Here is a 14,476-nt window from a genome sequence, read left to right on the forward strand (position 1 = left end):
CCACTACAAAGTCGAAAAATAAAAGAATAAACACGTGCATACACTTATAATCATACATACGATATTAGCTTGTTTACAAATAGGCCGCGTGTTAGAACATATTTTTCTCTTTTGCAAATGATATCCTTCCACTGAATTTATAGTTATATATCTAGCATCTTTACGTAACTAAGCTTTCGGTCGGGACGTTTCAGTATATGACGTCGCTTTATTCCAATATTTTACTGTAGTTATTATTTGGCTGAAAATTTTAGCAAATATATATAGTAATTTTGTTTTTCTTTGTTGATTCCCATAGTTTGTCCAATGAGCATTTAATTATGATACTCTATGATCACAATGTTTTAAACCTTTATTTCACTAAGGCCTTTGGGATTTTTATAGTAACAAACATTTTCTGCATTATATCTTTGAAAACTTTAAAATGATTCTTTTGAAAACTTTGAACTGGATTCCTTCGTCTGCAGATAGAGATTGAGATCCCTTGACATAAACGTACTTGGATTTTAGTTGTATTATTTTTTTGTTTTATTCTTAAATTTCTTCAGGTTAATGTATTCTTTGATAAGATTTATCATGTACGGCTTTTACTTTATAAGTGATTGTTGGAATAAGAGTGACTTTGTGCACACAAACTAGTCTAAGCCCATTACTCGCTGCTATGCCATTGGCGTCGAACCTTTGCCATTGGACTTGGCTTATGTTTAAAAGGTCGATTCCTGGACTTGTTTCTGTAGTTTGTCATATAAAAGTTGATGACGCTTTTAAAATGATGTGTTCTTAAACGTACAACTTTATAGAATAACAATAAATTATTTAAGCGAGAAACTTCCATTAGCTCGAACGTGACAAGTATGTAATTCGACATATGCACGTACGTCCAATAATTGGGAACCCATTTTGTCGTCAGACGAAAATGCGGGGGATTTTATTGTTTCAGAGAGTGCATAATTATATAACACGCAAGGAAACACATTCCAAATTAACTATGTTCAATTTTATTTATTGAATGTTTCAACGGAACAGAAATTATGTCCACTGAGTTGGTTTATAATAAAGTTCTTAACGGGTTTGTTCCGTTAGCATAACACTTTATAATTGTGTAAGTTGCGTTTCGGAACGGTTCTGTACTAATGAACTTGAGGTCATATGCTAGAAATCCAACGCAGATGAGGTTTATATTTTAGTAAGAAATTTGTTTTAGTGGTTTGTGTTTTTGTATATATATATATTTGTTTCATGTTATTTTAATTGTATTTTTGTAACAATAAAGGGGTATTGTTTGGCCGAATTCATCACTAAAGGATCGCGATATTCAGTACATACATTAATATCCAAACTGTCGCACCGGGAGAAAATGAAATACAATTTTGATCTATACATTTTAATTGAAATTTTAAAAACTCAAAAAATATTTGTTTTTTAATGTTAATATTTACACGGAATAATCTAGCATTCATATGTATCCAGGACAACTTTCCTGGCACTGTCTCTGAAGTCATTTCCTTTAAAATAATACAATCGATTTTCTGAACATTCGTCGTTTACTCCTATTAATCATAAGACAAACTAAAAGAGCACTTGTCCCATCCACTTTGTTAATTTACTGAAACATACGACAAAATTGTGTTTTTACTTCACTAGTATGGATTTTAAATTCAATTGACAGCTAACAGGAATAACGTTCCCCTAGAAATACAAAGACAACTCAGTCTTCAATCCTGATTAAGTAATTGCTAAATCGTGATATAGGAACTACGAACAGAATCCGAAATGCTATTACCGTGTCATGGGGTCTCTCCATACATATTCTCAAATTCAAGGTTCTTTGGCTAGAATGATGAATATTGTGATGTATTTCTCTTGCTTTAGTAGGATAATTTTGTATACTAACTAGGAGATTTACTTGGGAATTAGCTATGTAATTTTAAGGGTGGCCTAAAAATAAACAAGTGAGATTGTATGGAATTCAAATATATTTCAAAACAACGTGGTTTGATTTTGATTTAATCAATTTGTATAGTCTTTTTGATATATGATTGAACATATTTATAAAACGTATTTGGTGTTATTTTCTTTAAAGAATATAAGGGATAATACCGCCCCGTATTTCTAAATGACTATTTCAATAATTAAAATTCAGACATAAATTGTTTAGTTCACAATATGCCATGAGATTGTTTACCACTACAAATGAGTGTCATACAAAAACACTTGTGTTCTAACAGTTACTTTTATCAATTATAACTGATCACATACGCATACAAACACCTTAAAAGTTGGACCTAAATATGTTTTGAAAAGAAAGGCTTGAAACAAAAATCGGACAAACATGAATCGAAATGTTTGACAGCAGTAAAACTGCAATGAACGTATGATATTAGGCGTAGACAGTTTATCCCGTACAAAGAGATGGATAAACGAGGGTCATACAGTTTAACAGTAGTTTACTAACTGCAAAGAAATTTTAAAATTAGGCGTTGACGCATTACTAAACCGGTCAAACGAGGGTCGACAAATTTGATAGCAGAAATATACGCAATTACATTATACTATCAAGCGTTGACAGAGTAACATATATAAAGGGGTAAAAGTTGCAGTTTTATTCTAAGGTAAAGTCAAAAGAATCCAGGCTTGCATAAATTATTCATACTGCAGACATTTAGGCATTATATAAGCCAAGGCTCTGTTGCTCATAACTCGTAAGAATATGAGCTATTATGGTGAAACATTGGCTGGACAGAATATTATATGTTTTTTTATTACAAAAGTCTACAGTCTTTTTTGTATGGCCATACAGGAAACAAATACGCTTTACCCAAGAATATAAATCACTTAACATTTCGGGAAAGCAATATTTTCTTCTTAATTGATTCTGTCATGATCTGGCTCACTTCTCGGTCATGCATACACGCGTATCATAGGGAAACGAGGAGAGCTTTTTTGTGAACTAAGTAAGTACATGTTATACAAACCCCCATAAAGTTAAATCTTAATTATAGTCTTTAAAACATTTTCGGCTAACAGAAATCCATTTCAATATCAGACGTTTTTGTCTCGAATGTATGTGAATGATATGTCCTATTTCTATAAGGGTCCTGTTGAATTAAGTGTGTATTTGTGATGTTTGTGATCTGATAAAGCAATTCAATTATATCATTTCGATATAAGTCCATAAATGGGCGAGGCCTCTATGTGATGTATTTATAACTTATTAGAACGATTAGTCCTGACTTTGGTTTCTGACTTTTCATTTTAATGGTCACTAAAATTGAGCATAAGTGTACACAATGAATAAATCCCTTCTGTTGTATTACACTGATTAACAAAGTGAGGGTCCCTCCTAAACGGTTTAAGAATAACTTACTGCAACCCCTAGCTTCATAATTGAAATTGAACACTAGCGCGAAGCTCGTTTAAAGGGTATGTGAAAATTCCACTAATATTTGGTTGTATGTCTGCAATTTTGCATTTTGCTAAAGGAAAAAGAATATCAGCTATTCTGTGCTGAACAATTCATTTGTATTTACAAATCCGGAATCTCTACTATGCCTGTTATTTCCCTGAATTATTTTGCTGTTGCGACGTGTGCTTGAAATAAAGATCATAAACGTTGAGAAGAATTGTTGAGAAGATTATTGCATTTTTGATATGGACAGGATGTCCTGGCCGATCATACGATTAGCATTGTCCATTGTTTACAGTTGTATACACGACTTCCAGCATGATGTTTGTCTTCGTTCCGGATTGCATAATAGTAGAAAATTAAATAAACCTTTGAAAATAATTCATTTAGCTTTCGGGCCAGTAAAGTTAAATTAGTTACGTGAAGACAAATCATCCAAGTTTGGACACATTTGGCGAAATTCATTGACGTGACGTATGAACACGTGGTGACATGTGTTTAGTTGTTTACATTCCGGATAAGGAACCTAAATAACAGATAAGCTGGTTTCATTCATTAGCCCATTGTGTATTTGTCCCCTTGTAAGCCCTGTTGCTCGGTATCCTTTGAAAAAGTGTTGCTTGCTGGTTATTCATATAATAATATTAAAAAAGCACAACTACAGTTTATCTAGAATTGTTCCAACTAAATTCTCAATTCAAGGGTAACTATATTATGACATGTTATGCATCAATTTGAAATACGTCTGTGCTATCTAAGAACTATTTGGTATGCAATAAATGGCTCACAGACACGGTAAAACATTAGAAGTCTGATTTCCGAAGGAGACCTGAGTATATGGTTATTTCAAGGTTTATTTTAATTGATGGTGGATGAACAATCTCAACATGTCATTTCATTGATTGAAAAAGAAAGTATCGGTTAGAAGTAAACGAACATGCTGAGGAAGATTTTTCATTGATGTTTATCAGCCAGATTGAATATTCGCCGCAATTCGATTAGATTGATTTCCATGGAGACGTTGAGAAATAAATTATACAATATTATGCTTTTAATTCACAACCAATATTGCAATGACGTATTTTACATGTAAAATAATCAAGCCGATTTTATAGTCGAATGATCATTGTTTTCAGTCACCTACTCAATTACTTTTGCTTTTATATCTTTGGCGTCATTTTACTCTACATGCATCACATGCCAGTTTATACATGCGCATTGAATATGCTGAATTTAAAACTTTAATAAACTATGGGGATAATTCTGTAACCAAGTTTATTAAATTAAACTCCCAGACATGTTATTGCTTTGTTGAGTAAGATTAAACAGTAATAGACATAAAGATATTCAATTTAAAAAAAAAAAAAAAAAAAAAAAAAAAAGCTTCTTTCTTCTTGCCAAAAATAGGCTAACACGCTTTCCAATACATTACTCTCATTTCCTCACATCATTAATGAAGTGCCTATTTGATTGTCATAAAAAAAGTAACAAAAAGGCTTAAGGTTGAAAAAAAAAACATTCTCTCTTGGCATTCGCTTCTTAGCCGAAACATCTTATGGGAAAACATGTCCGATTGACTGTTCAAAAGTATCAATGCAATACACTAAGACAAGCAGGCTTGACATTGAATAATGTGATGAAACCAATCCAATTGAACGAGATGTTCTTCGTGCTATGATACAGGCCCATGATTTGACATTAGAGAGATGCACTTTACAGTACAACTTATGACATACCGCGGTCTCTCAATAAAAGCCATACAAATACGTTACAAACTTGTTAGAATGTGTTCTAAAAGGGAGCGTTCTGCAGTCTTATGAAAATGTGATTACTATTTTCGCATGAAAAGTGCACTTTTTTCAATTAATTGTTGGGCGACTGGCTCCGATTGCGCCCCTCCCCCCCGAATTATCTAGTAACATTCCCGGAACCGTATTCATCATTTAACCTTTTAAGTTATGTTTCACTGACCGTTCCAATGCGGTAACCCCAACATTTACCAATACACATATTTAAAGGTGACTGTGCCTTTGTTGTATTGTGACGTGTTTATTTCATGGAGGTTAATGTTCTTGAACTATATGCTTCAAAAGGGGTTTACAAATGAATCATGTCAACATTATGAAGACACGATCCTATCAATTAAAGACAGCCATCTAACATAGCTCAAGGTTTGAAACAATATTTCATATAATTTGATACTGATTGCATCATTATACAAACCAGATGACCAAAAACAATAAATAAATGAATCAATTATTATTTACGCTGACGAACATTCTTCGATATGTAAAAGAAAACGATTTAAAAACCTTTCGAACACTCCATCAATTACCAGGCATCGTCGGCTGGTATCGGGTTTTGTCCTATCTACTTCAAATGGCATGGTATATTCGACTGTTTAAAGATCACAATCTTAGGCTTTCAAAATAACAGAAACATGCCAGGAACAATATATTCAATCTTATATCTGACCATGATGTTCTAATAGCTCTTTGATTCACATGGAAGATAATACTTAATTGAAAAAAGTTGTTTTGTGTGTTTTTTTGTTGTATTAATTATTACTATTTTAATTTAAGGAGTCATGCTTTTAGAAGTATATACACTGAAACAATAGGCGCTTGATCCTTTCCCTACTTACTTTTTTGAAGAACAAAACAGTTTCAAAATAATGTAGTTTCTAACAAAGTTGATATAGTGAAGGACGATTCAACAACAAATTATACAATAATAACATCAGGTATTAATCAGTTATGAGTGTGCCTCAAACATTATATAATCAATTGATCAACGAAATACCAATGCAATGGAGACCGTTCACAAACTAAAGTAAATGTGAAATATGAATGAATCATTACTGAATTACAGACAATCGTAAATGTCAAAATCAGAGATGGTTCGACACTACCAGTTGCTAGCGGGGATTTCAGTAAATTTGATATCGAAAAAGGCAACATGCTGAGTATCGGATTGATATCTGCTATGATATATTTCATTGGTCTGTGGTTTACCGTTCATGCAGCATATGGCAGTGTCTGTGTCCAGTTATGTAAAGGTTTTCTATTACTACATATGGGATACAACTTAAAAGTGCACCAGGTAAGCTTAGTATAATGAGTCAGTTACAGTAGAGATAATTTGTTTATGAAATCGAACTGCAATACCATTGCTCCTATGTCATTTCTCTTATTATCATAGCCTTGAGGAAAACCAACATTGGTACATGGTTAAATTGATCGATATATTGATATACTTGAAGCATACTAGATTAGAACTTGTCTTTTATTACGTAATTACAATTTCGTCTTATACATAATTATATTCGTATCTGAAATATGTTCATATGAAATCCGGTTTTAAAAAGTAATATTCAAATAAAAACCAAAATATTGCATAATAATGGAGAGTATATGAGGACGCTATTAACATATATTTAAACAGTTTCACTTGTTTAAGAATCTAGCAAAGATATTCAATAGATAATTCTTTGGAAAGTCGCATTTTATTTTCGTCGAAATTTCTGTCTACGTTTTAAAAATTGGTGCTGTTTAAAAAATGAAGAAAACGTGTCAATTATAAATTATGTACAATGGTGAGCACAACTTCACCCTCGACATAACATGTCACTATTGTTAAACATATTTCATTTGCATCAGTATGATGTCATATCATGAGTGTTGATATCCTCGTGTAAGCGCAATCACGAGCGGAAAATATTAACCTTTGCAAATATCACACAATTGCTGTCTGACTTTTCAAATTAACCTCATGGTGTAAATAATTACCTTTGTACAACCAACACAATGACGATGCGCAGCGATGGAGAAACAACAAGATTTGTTGTTAGCACTTAATATATTTGGGGGGGGGGGAGAAAAACTAGATTGATTTTAAAAGGTTGATTTAAAGGCAGTCTGGGTTTGATTAAAATTTCGTATTAAAGGTAATATTAAGCGCAAACTTGCGTATACCGAAATAGTTGACTTCATTGGTATTCTAGTTTGAATAGCCACAAATGCATGTTTTGATAAACCTTGACGACCCAGAGCATATATGACTACAGTGTGTGTAATGGTAAGAGGCGCTATGAAGTACTCCATGTCAGCTGCATTTAACGAAGAATACATTCAACAAGATTCAAAGTATAAAAGTAATATTCTCTGTGTCATCGAACTTGATTGATTCAAAAAGTTGATTAAAGGCAGTAATTGGACTTTTACATCACTAAGGGGTGTCAGTCAACTAAAGCATCTAAATATACGTAATAAACAATTTGAATATATTTCTGTCTTAATTACCATCTTTTAATACTGTATTTCGGCTGTATTAATTTAGAGTACCGTTAATATGCATACCATTATAATCACAATGTATGCAATAGTAAAGGACTGAAAACAGTTTTACTGTAGTAGGATTAACTAGATATAAAAGTGACTATGTCACAGATTGGCACTAAAAAAAGTTTTTTTCTGTAACGAATCTCAGGACAATTATCTAATAGAATGTGTTACGCTTTGATATGATAATTGTAAAAAAAGTACCAAAATGTAAAAAAAAATGTGTCGGTGACCGGATTCGAACCCGCGTCGCCAAAATTGTCCAACGTCTTACTAACTGAGCTATTAAGGCTTACCGGGTGACATAATTAAGCTATACACCTAACTCGGTAATATTATAATGTTATTAATTAGGTAATTTCATATTGGCCTAGTTATTTGTCCGAGGTTAGCTGTATATGCCTGAGCCCGAAAGGGCGAAGGCAAAAACAGCTGACCGTGTATTTTATTAATTAACTATTACTGTTTTGGTTAAAAACATTCTTTCAACTTACCTTTAGTTCACATTGAAGCCGTATTTATCCCTTATTCATTCATGGTGTCTGCTTTTCTAGACTTGACTTTGCTGATTTTGACATGCATCCTTATAGTGACATTGCACATACTTATTAATAAAGCACTGTACATTGTAAGGAAGCATGTCTTTTCGTCTTAATTTTGTAAATCGTTTCACCTTCGTCGTCCATTTTGTCGGCGTACAAAATTATAATAGTCGTAAAATCCACCAACGGGTTAAATGCAACTGTTATATTAAACCGTACAAACTGTTCAATCATTCAATAGGTTAAAGTATTCCAAATAGGTTTATACAAAGCACGAACTTTTCAATACAGTCGGAAACGGAAAACAAAATGGCTACCTTTAAAATTAATTTCCAGCGTATTTCTCATTTTAGGCGACTTTCGACAGCCAATTAAAATGACTCATTTCTAAAATCCTATATTAGGCGAGTTTCGTAGCCAATAAAAACGGAGGAAACTCATATTAGACGAGTTTCGTTGATATTGGCCGAGTTTGTTCGATATTGAGCGAGTTCTGGCATATATTGTCTTCAATTGTCTGGTATTGGTACCGCAATTGTCTCTGTATCTCGTCAAATACGTAATAGTTGATTAATAACATTTGATAACACCAACTAGCCAATCACGCATAAGGAATGAATTCTACCTGGTAGACATACCGAGTAATCTTTTGAATGGAAAAATACGAAGTAATTGCTGAACTTAAATAAATTGTAAACTATGTGGTACTTCAGTTAGTAAGTTTCAATGTATTGTACACATCGATGCCAAGTTTATGTCATTTTTTTGACAATTTTCTTTTTTCCTGCTATTTAATCATCTTTGAGACAGCCCCTTTAACAATAACCATCCTTGTATCTTTGTTAATTTGAATAGAAATTACTCCAGTCTCGCAATACATAGCTGAATTTGGTTTAGAGGAGCGGAGGCAGTGAATGTGATTCAGGAATTTAAGTTCTTCCTTTTCTTAAACCTCCCAAGGTTCGGAATCCCAATAAACCACATGCATAAATAGTATTGGATTAACCTGTTGATTAAAGAAGAACATGTGCATATCAAATGGTAGGAATATAGCCTTAGCCTATTTATAAGGCAATACATTGCTTTTTTAGCTTCATTCGCAATATGTTTGTTAGAAGAAAGAAATGATCTGAACGGACTTCAATGTATTCCAAGAAACTTGTGTTCAGTTTTTATGTTAATAATATCAAATTGGAAAGTACTATTCGTCCTTTTACCAGATAAGATATTAAACTCTTTGTGTTATTAATATAAATGTTTTGAATGCCATGTCTGATGTTGCATGCTATTGACGAATATGTTTTCTAATATTATTATTGTATTTCTTACATTTTTTATAAACACACATTATGGAAATTTTGATTAAAGATTGCAAAAGGCTTGCTTTTTAAGTTTTCCAAAACTTGTTTCTCAAATGTATTTTTTTTATCAAACGAAAAAGCATATACGATCCTATATATCCAGCAAACGAGTTAAATCTATTTGTATTCATCGTTTTTTCTACTCGAGGCGTAATCAAAGCATTACAAAATGTTCACAAAATTCATAACAAAAATATATATTTTTAAATATGTCATTTATCGTGAACTAATAGGAACAGGTACTGACTGATAATTTGAACATAATTCTGAAAATAAAGTCTAATGTTATCCAATCGGCAAACGCTTTACATGTTGAACGAATGAGGTTACTTCTTACACATAATTGCTAGAAGGTCATTTACCAATATGGCCGAATATCATACACAAAACAAAATGGGGAGAATTACAAACGTGTACATGTTCATATATGTATACCATACAGACGACAATTGCTTGTTTATGTGTAATATTGTAATATGTTTAACCGAGTAAGCACCGAAACTTAAGCGTGCACGAGTGACGTATTTACGTTTGGTTTCCATGACGTCATAATAAGACTTAAAGTGGTATTAAAAGATATTTGGTTGAATTGAACAAGAAAGAAAACTCTTTGAGCATAGAACGTCATTTCAGAAGCGATATCGTTTATATTGTGACTCAGCCCTGAGCGCGCTGGTACCTGATTTTGGATTACAGAACGGACTAAATTTTCAAAACATTAAAACATCATTTTTGATTCACTGATTAATCTTTATCAACCAACGGAAAACATATTATAGCTTATCATATATAAACACAATAGATAAGATTGATATACATTTAAACTACAAGATGGCACACCAAAAGACATTAACTGAACGACACTTTAAAACATGCTTCGTCTTCATTGTTACATACTTAGTAACTTAGTTCGCAATTTCGTGTTAGTTTGATTGCTAGAAGACAAGAAAAGACAAAATGTTTCTCTCATTTTTCAACATTTTCATATACGAGGGTTGTCCGGAAAGTTTTGAGACTGTGTCTATATTTCAAAATGTTTTTAATATAAATCTACAAACAATAAACAGCTGTGTATATAGACTATTCACGCGATTCCTTTTGAAAAATGAAATTAAATGATCTCACGATAAGGAAGGAAATGATTGTCTCGTAGAATTATATCTTTTTAAACAATACGTAATTTGAACAATTATTTGTAACAAGCATATTTCTCTGACGAGGAAACAAGGAGCTCAAGCTGTGTTAGACCTCTTGTCATTCAGGAATGTAGTTATGATTTATGTTCCACAACCACTTGTAGCATTAAACAGCGGTATTATATAACTTAAATCTATAACTTCATAACACACAGTAACGAAGTACCTCTCTGCCAATCATTTGCATAAACATAGACCTCATAACAAGGTGCCTTATATAGTTTGCTTCGTTAGAAAACATGCCACTTTTAACATATCAATTGGACTCATGACTTTTTCTGTGGATTATTTTCAAACGATTTTATTAAATGAAGACAGTGAACGTACATGCGATCCAATAGTTATTTACCCCATTTCTTTTCTTTTATTTGCCAATGTGTTATTAGGTCGACGGCTTCATTGAATGGTCATTCGTTTCAACGAGTATCTGACGTGACACTGTTGACGAATGAAGATGCAAATACTTAAACGACTTTGATCTAATTACATAGCCCTACACATGGACAAACACACACACTCTTTATTTGAAATACGTACAAAGTGTTCAGTATTGTTTGTGAGAATGACAGAATATAAGGTATACTATTCCTTTCAAAACTGTGGTGTACGATGTGTTTTTCTTTTTTTCTTTTTCTGAATAAATGACTCAAACACATTGTACACGTTCAAAGACGAATAGAATATGATAACAAAACGATACTAAATATAGAAGCAAGGTCAATCCCTGGCTCACGTTCAATGTTCCTCATTTTGCGGATCATTATTCTGCAGACTACCAGGAAATTGATGTAATGCGCTGTGTACCTTCAATAGAACATCTGTATAGTACTTAAACTGATCTACCAAATGTACTTTGCGTTCAATAGTTGTACTTAAAATTATATCTTAATAATAGCAAGAACTACAATGGCCGCCATTTTAGATGTTATTTGTGTCAATTGACTTGCATAACACGATAAAGAACAACTCAAGAATGTGGTATTTCATATTCAAATATGTGCAATGTTATGGCCATCAGGAAAATCACGGTCAAACATATTTTGCACTTATTAAAATAATAAATTAGACAGATAGGTGTATTTCGGCAATGAGTGCGTAAGATGGATAGTCAAAACAACATGTACAGTAAATATAATGAACTTGATATTCAAACCTTGCAAATAAAATTTGCTTTCTTCCAGTATCTATTGACATGTAAGTATCGACTCATTGCTTGGACAGTGGAATGCAAATCTAAATTTCGTTGAACTTAAACTGTCGTCGTGTCTTGCACGCATTCCATTTTGCTTCAAATCGACATTGCGTCTTTGCTACTGCAAAATTAAGAACTTAATTCACCAAAAAAGGAATTATATTTCATCGATAAGACAAATTAAAGCACATTGTTGCGTTATTGAATGGACTACTCAGACAATCAACATCCGACAAGTGACAAGGCGGAGCGATGCTGCCATTAGCGTCATGGTAATTGGCCATTCGCCAAAGCAATTACTGCAACTTGTCCCGATAAATTTGTGGATATTACCAGTCAATCGACTAAATATTGAAACCATGTGCTTTTATTAATTTACAAAAAATTAGTCCTATTATCATTCGATTTACAACTGGCCCTTTTGATTGACTTGTCGTAAAATTTAACTTTTATAAGATTATTTCTAAGTAGCGGAATTAATGAAAACAACTAAAAAAACAAACTGTTTGCAGCCGTGGAGCGGTAACTGAAAGTAATATATCACTGTGGATTACATTGGTATATAAACACCGTGCTATATTCCATAAGTAACACACAAGATATCAATCGTAGCCAGTTCAAATAGTTTATGTATATATTTCTTAACCTTTTACAGACAGTTCATACAGACGGCCGGTGTAAAAATGACATTAAGCAACTAATTACTGGTCATAAACATCAACATCACCTTAGTTCATGACGTTAGTAGCTATAATGCATATACATGCTTCAATTACTTTTATTGTATTACGATATTGTAATACTGTATAGTTATTAGACAATAATGGACAATCACTCTTTACTCCTGTAAACGAAATAACAAAAGTCATCAACAGTTGAATAGGATATATTAAGATTTGCATTGTTTAAGAAATGAAAAAAAAATCTTAGTAATTTGATAAAACATAATTGATTTATACAGAATAATATAATACAGAATAATAAAAAATAATAATAAGAAAACAACAGACAAACAATGAGAGACACACCACATCGCAATACAACAGACAAACCACGACAGACAAACAATGAGAGACACACAACATCGCAATACAACAGACAAACCACGACAGTAAAACAATGAGAGACACACCACATCGCAATACAACAGACAAACCACGACAGACAAACAATGAGAGACACACCACATCGCAATACAACAGACAAACAATGAGAGACAAACCACATTGCAATATAACAGACAAACCACGACAGAAAAACAATGAGAGACACACCACATCGCAATACAACAGACAAACCACGACAATAAAACAACGGGAGACACACAACATCGCAATACAACAGACAAACCACGAAAGACAAACAATGAGAGACACACCATATCGCAATACAACAGACAAAACTCGACTGTAAAACAACGAGAGACACACAGCATCGCAATACAACAGACAAACCACGACAGACAAACAATGAGAGACACACCACATCGCAATACAACAGACAAACCACGACAGACAAACAATGAGAGACACACCACATCGCTATACAACAGACAAACCACGACATACAAACAATGAGAGACACACCATATCGCAATACTACAGACAAACCACGACAGGCAAACAATAAAAGACACATCACATCGTAATACAACAGACACACCACGACAGACAAACAATAAGAGACACACAACATCGCAATACAGCAGACAAACCACGACATACAAACAATGAGAGACACACAACATTACAATACAGCAGACAAACCACGACAAACAAACAATGAGGGACACACAACATCACAATACAACAGACAAACCACGACAGACAAACAATGAGAGAAACACAACATCACAATACAACAGACAAACCACAACAGACAAACAATGAGAGACACACCACATCGCAATACAACAGACAAACCACGACAGACAAACAATGAGAGACACACAACATCACAATACAACAGACAAACACAACAGACAAACAATGAGAGAAACACAACATCGTAATACAACAGACAAACCACAACAGACAAACAATGAGAGACACACAACATCGTAATACAACAGACAAACCACGACAGACAAACAATGAGAGACACACAACATCACAATACAACAGACAAACCACGACATACAAACAATGAGAGACACACAACATCGGCATACAACAGACAAACCACGACAGACAAACAATGAGAGACACACAACATCGCAATACAACAGACAAACCACGAAAGACAAATAATGAGAGACACACCACATCGCAATACAACAGAGAAACCACGACAGACAAACAATGAGAGACACACAACATCACAATACAACAGACAAACCACGACAGACAAACAATGAGAGACACACAACATCACAATACAACAGACAAACCACGACAGACAAACAATGAGAGACACTCAACATCACAATACAACAGACAA

At 33.3% G+C, this 14,476-nt stretch overlaps 1 pseudogene; it reads left to right on the forward strand.

Annotated features, from left to right (window-relative positions):
* The first annotated feature begins 6,431 nt into the window (after positions 1 to 6,431).
* The window catches only part of LOC128203496 (G-protein coupled receptor dmsr-1-like), a 31,025-nt pseudogene continuing 22,980 nt past the window's right edge, over positions 6,432 to 14,476 (forward strand).

The sequence above is a fragment of the Mya arenaria genome, chromosome 9 (genome assembly GCF_026914265.1).
Source record: "Mya arenaria isolate MELC-2E11 chromosome 9, ASM2691426v1".
Classification (NCBI taxonomy): domain Eukaryota; kingdom Metazoa; phylum Mollusca; class Bivalvia; order Myida; family Myidae; genus Mya; species Mya arenaria.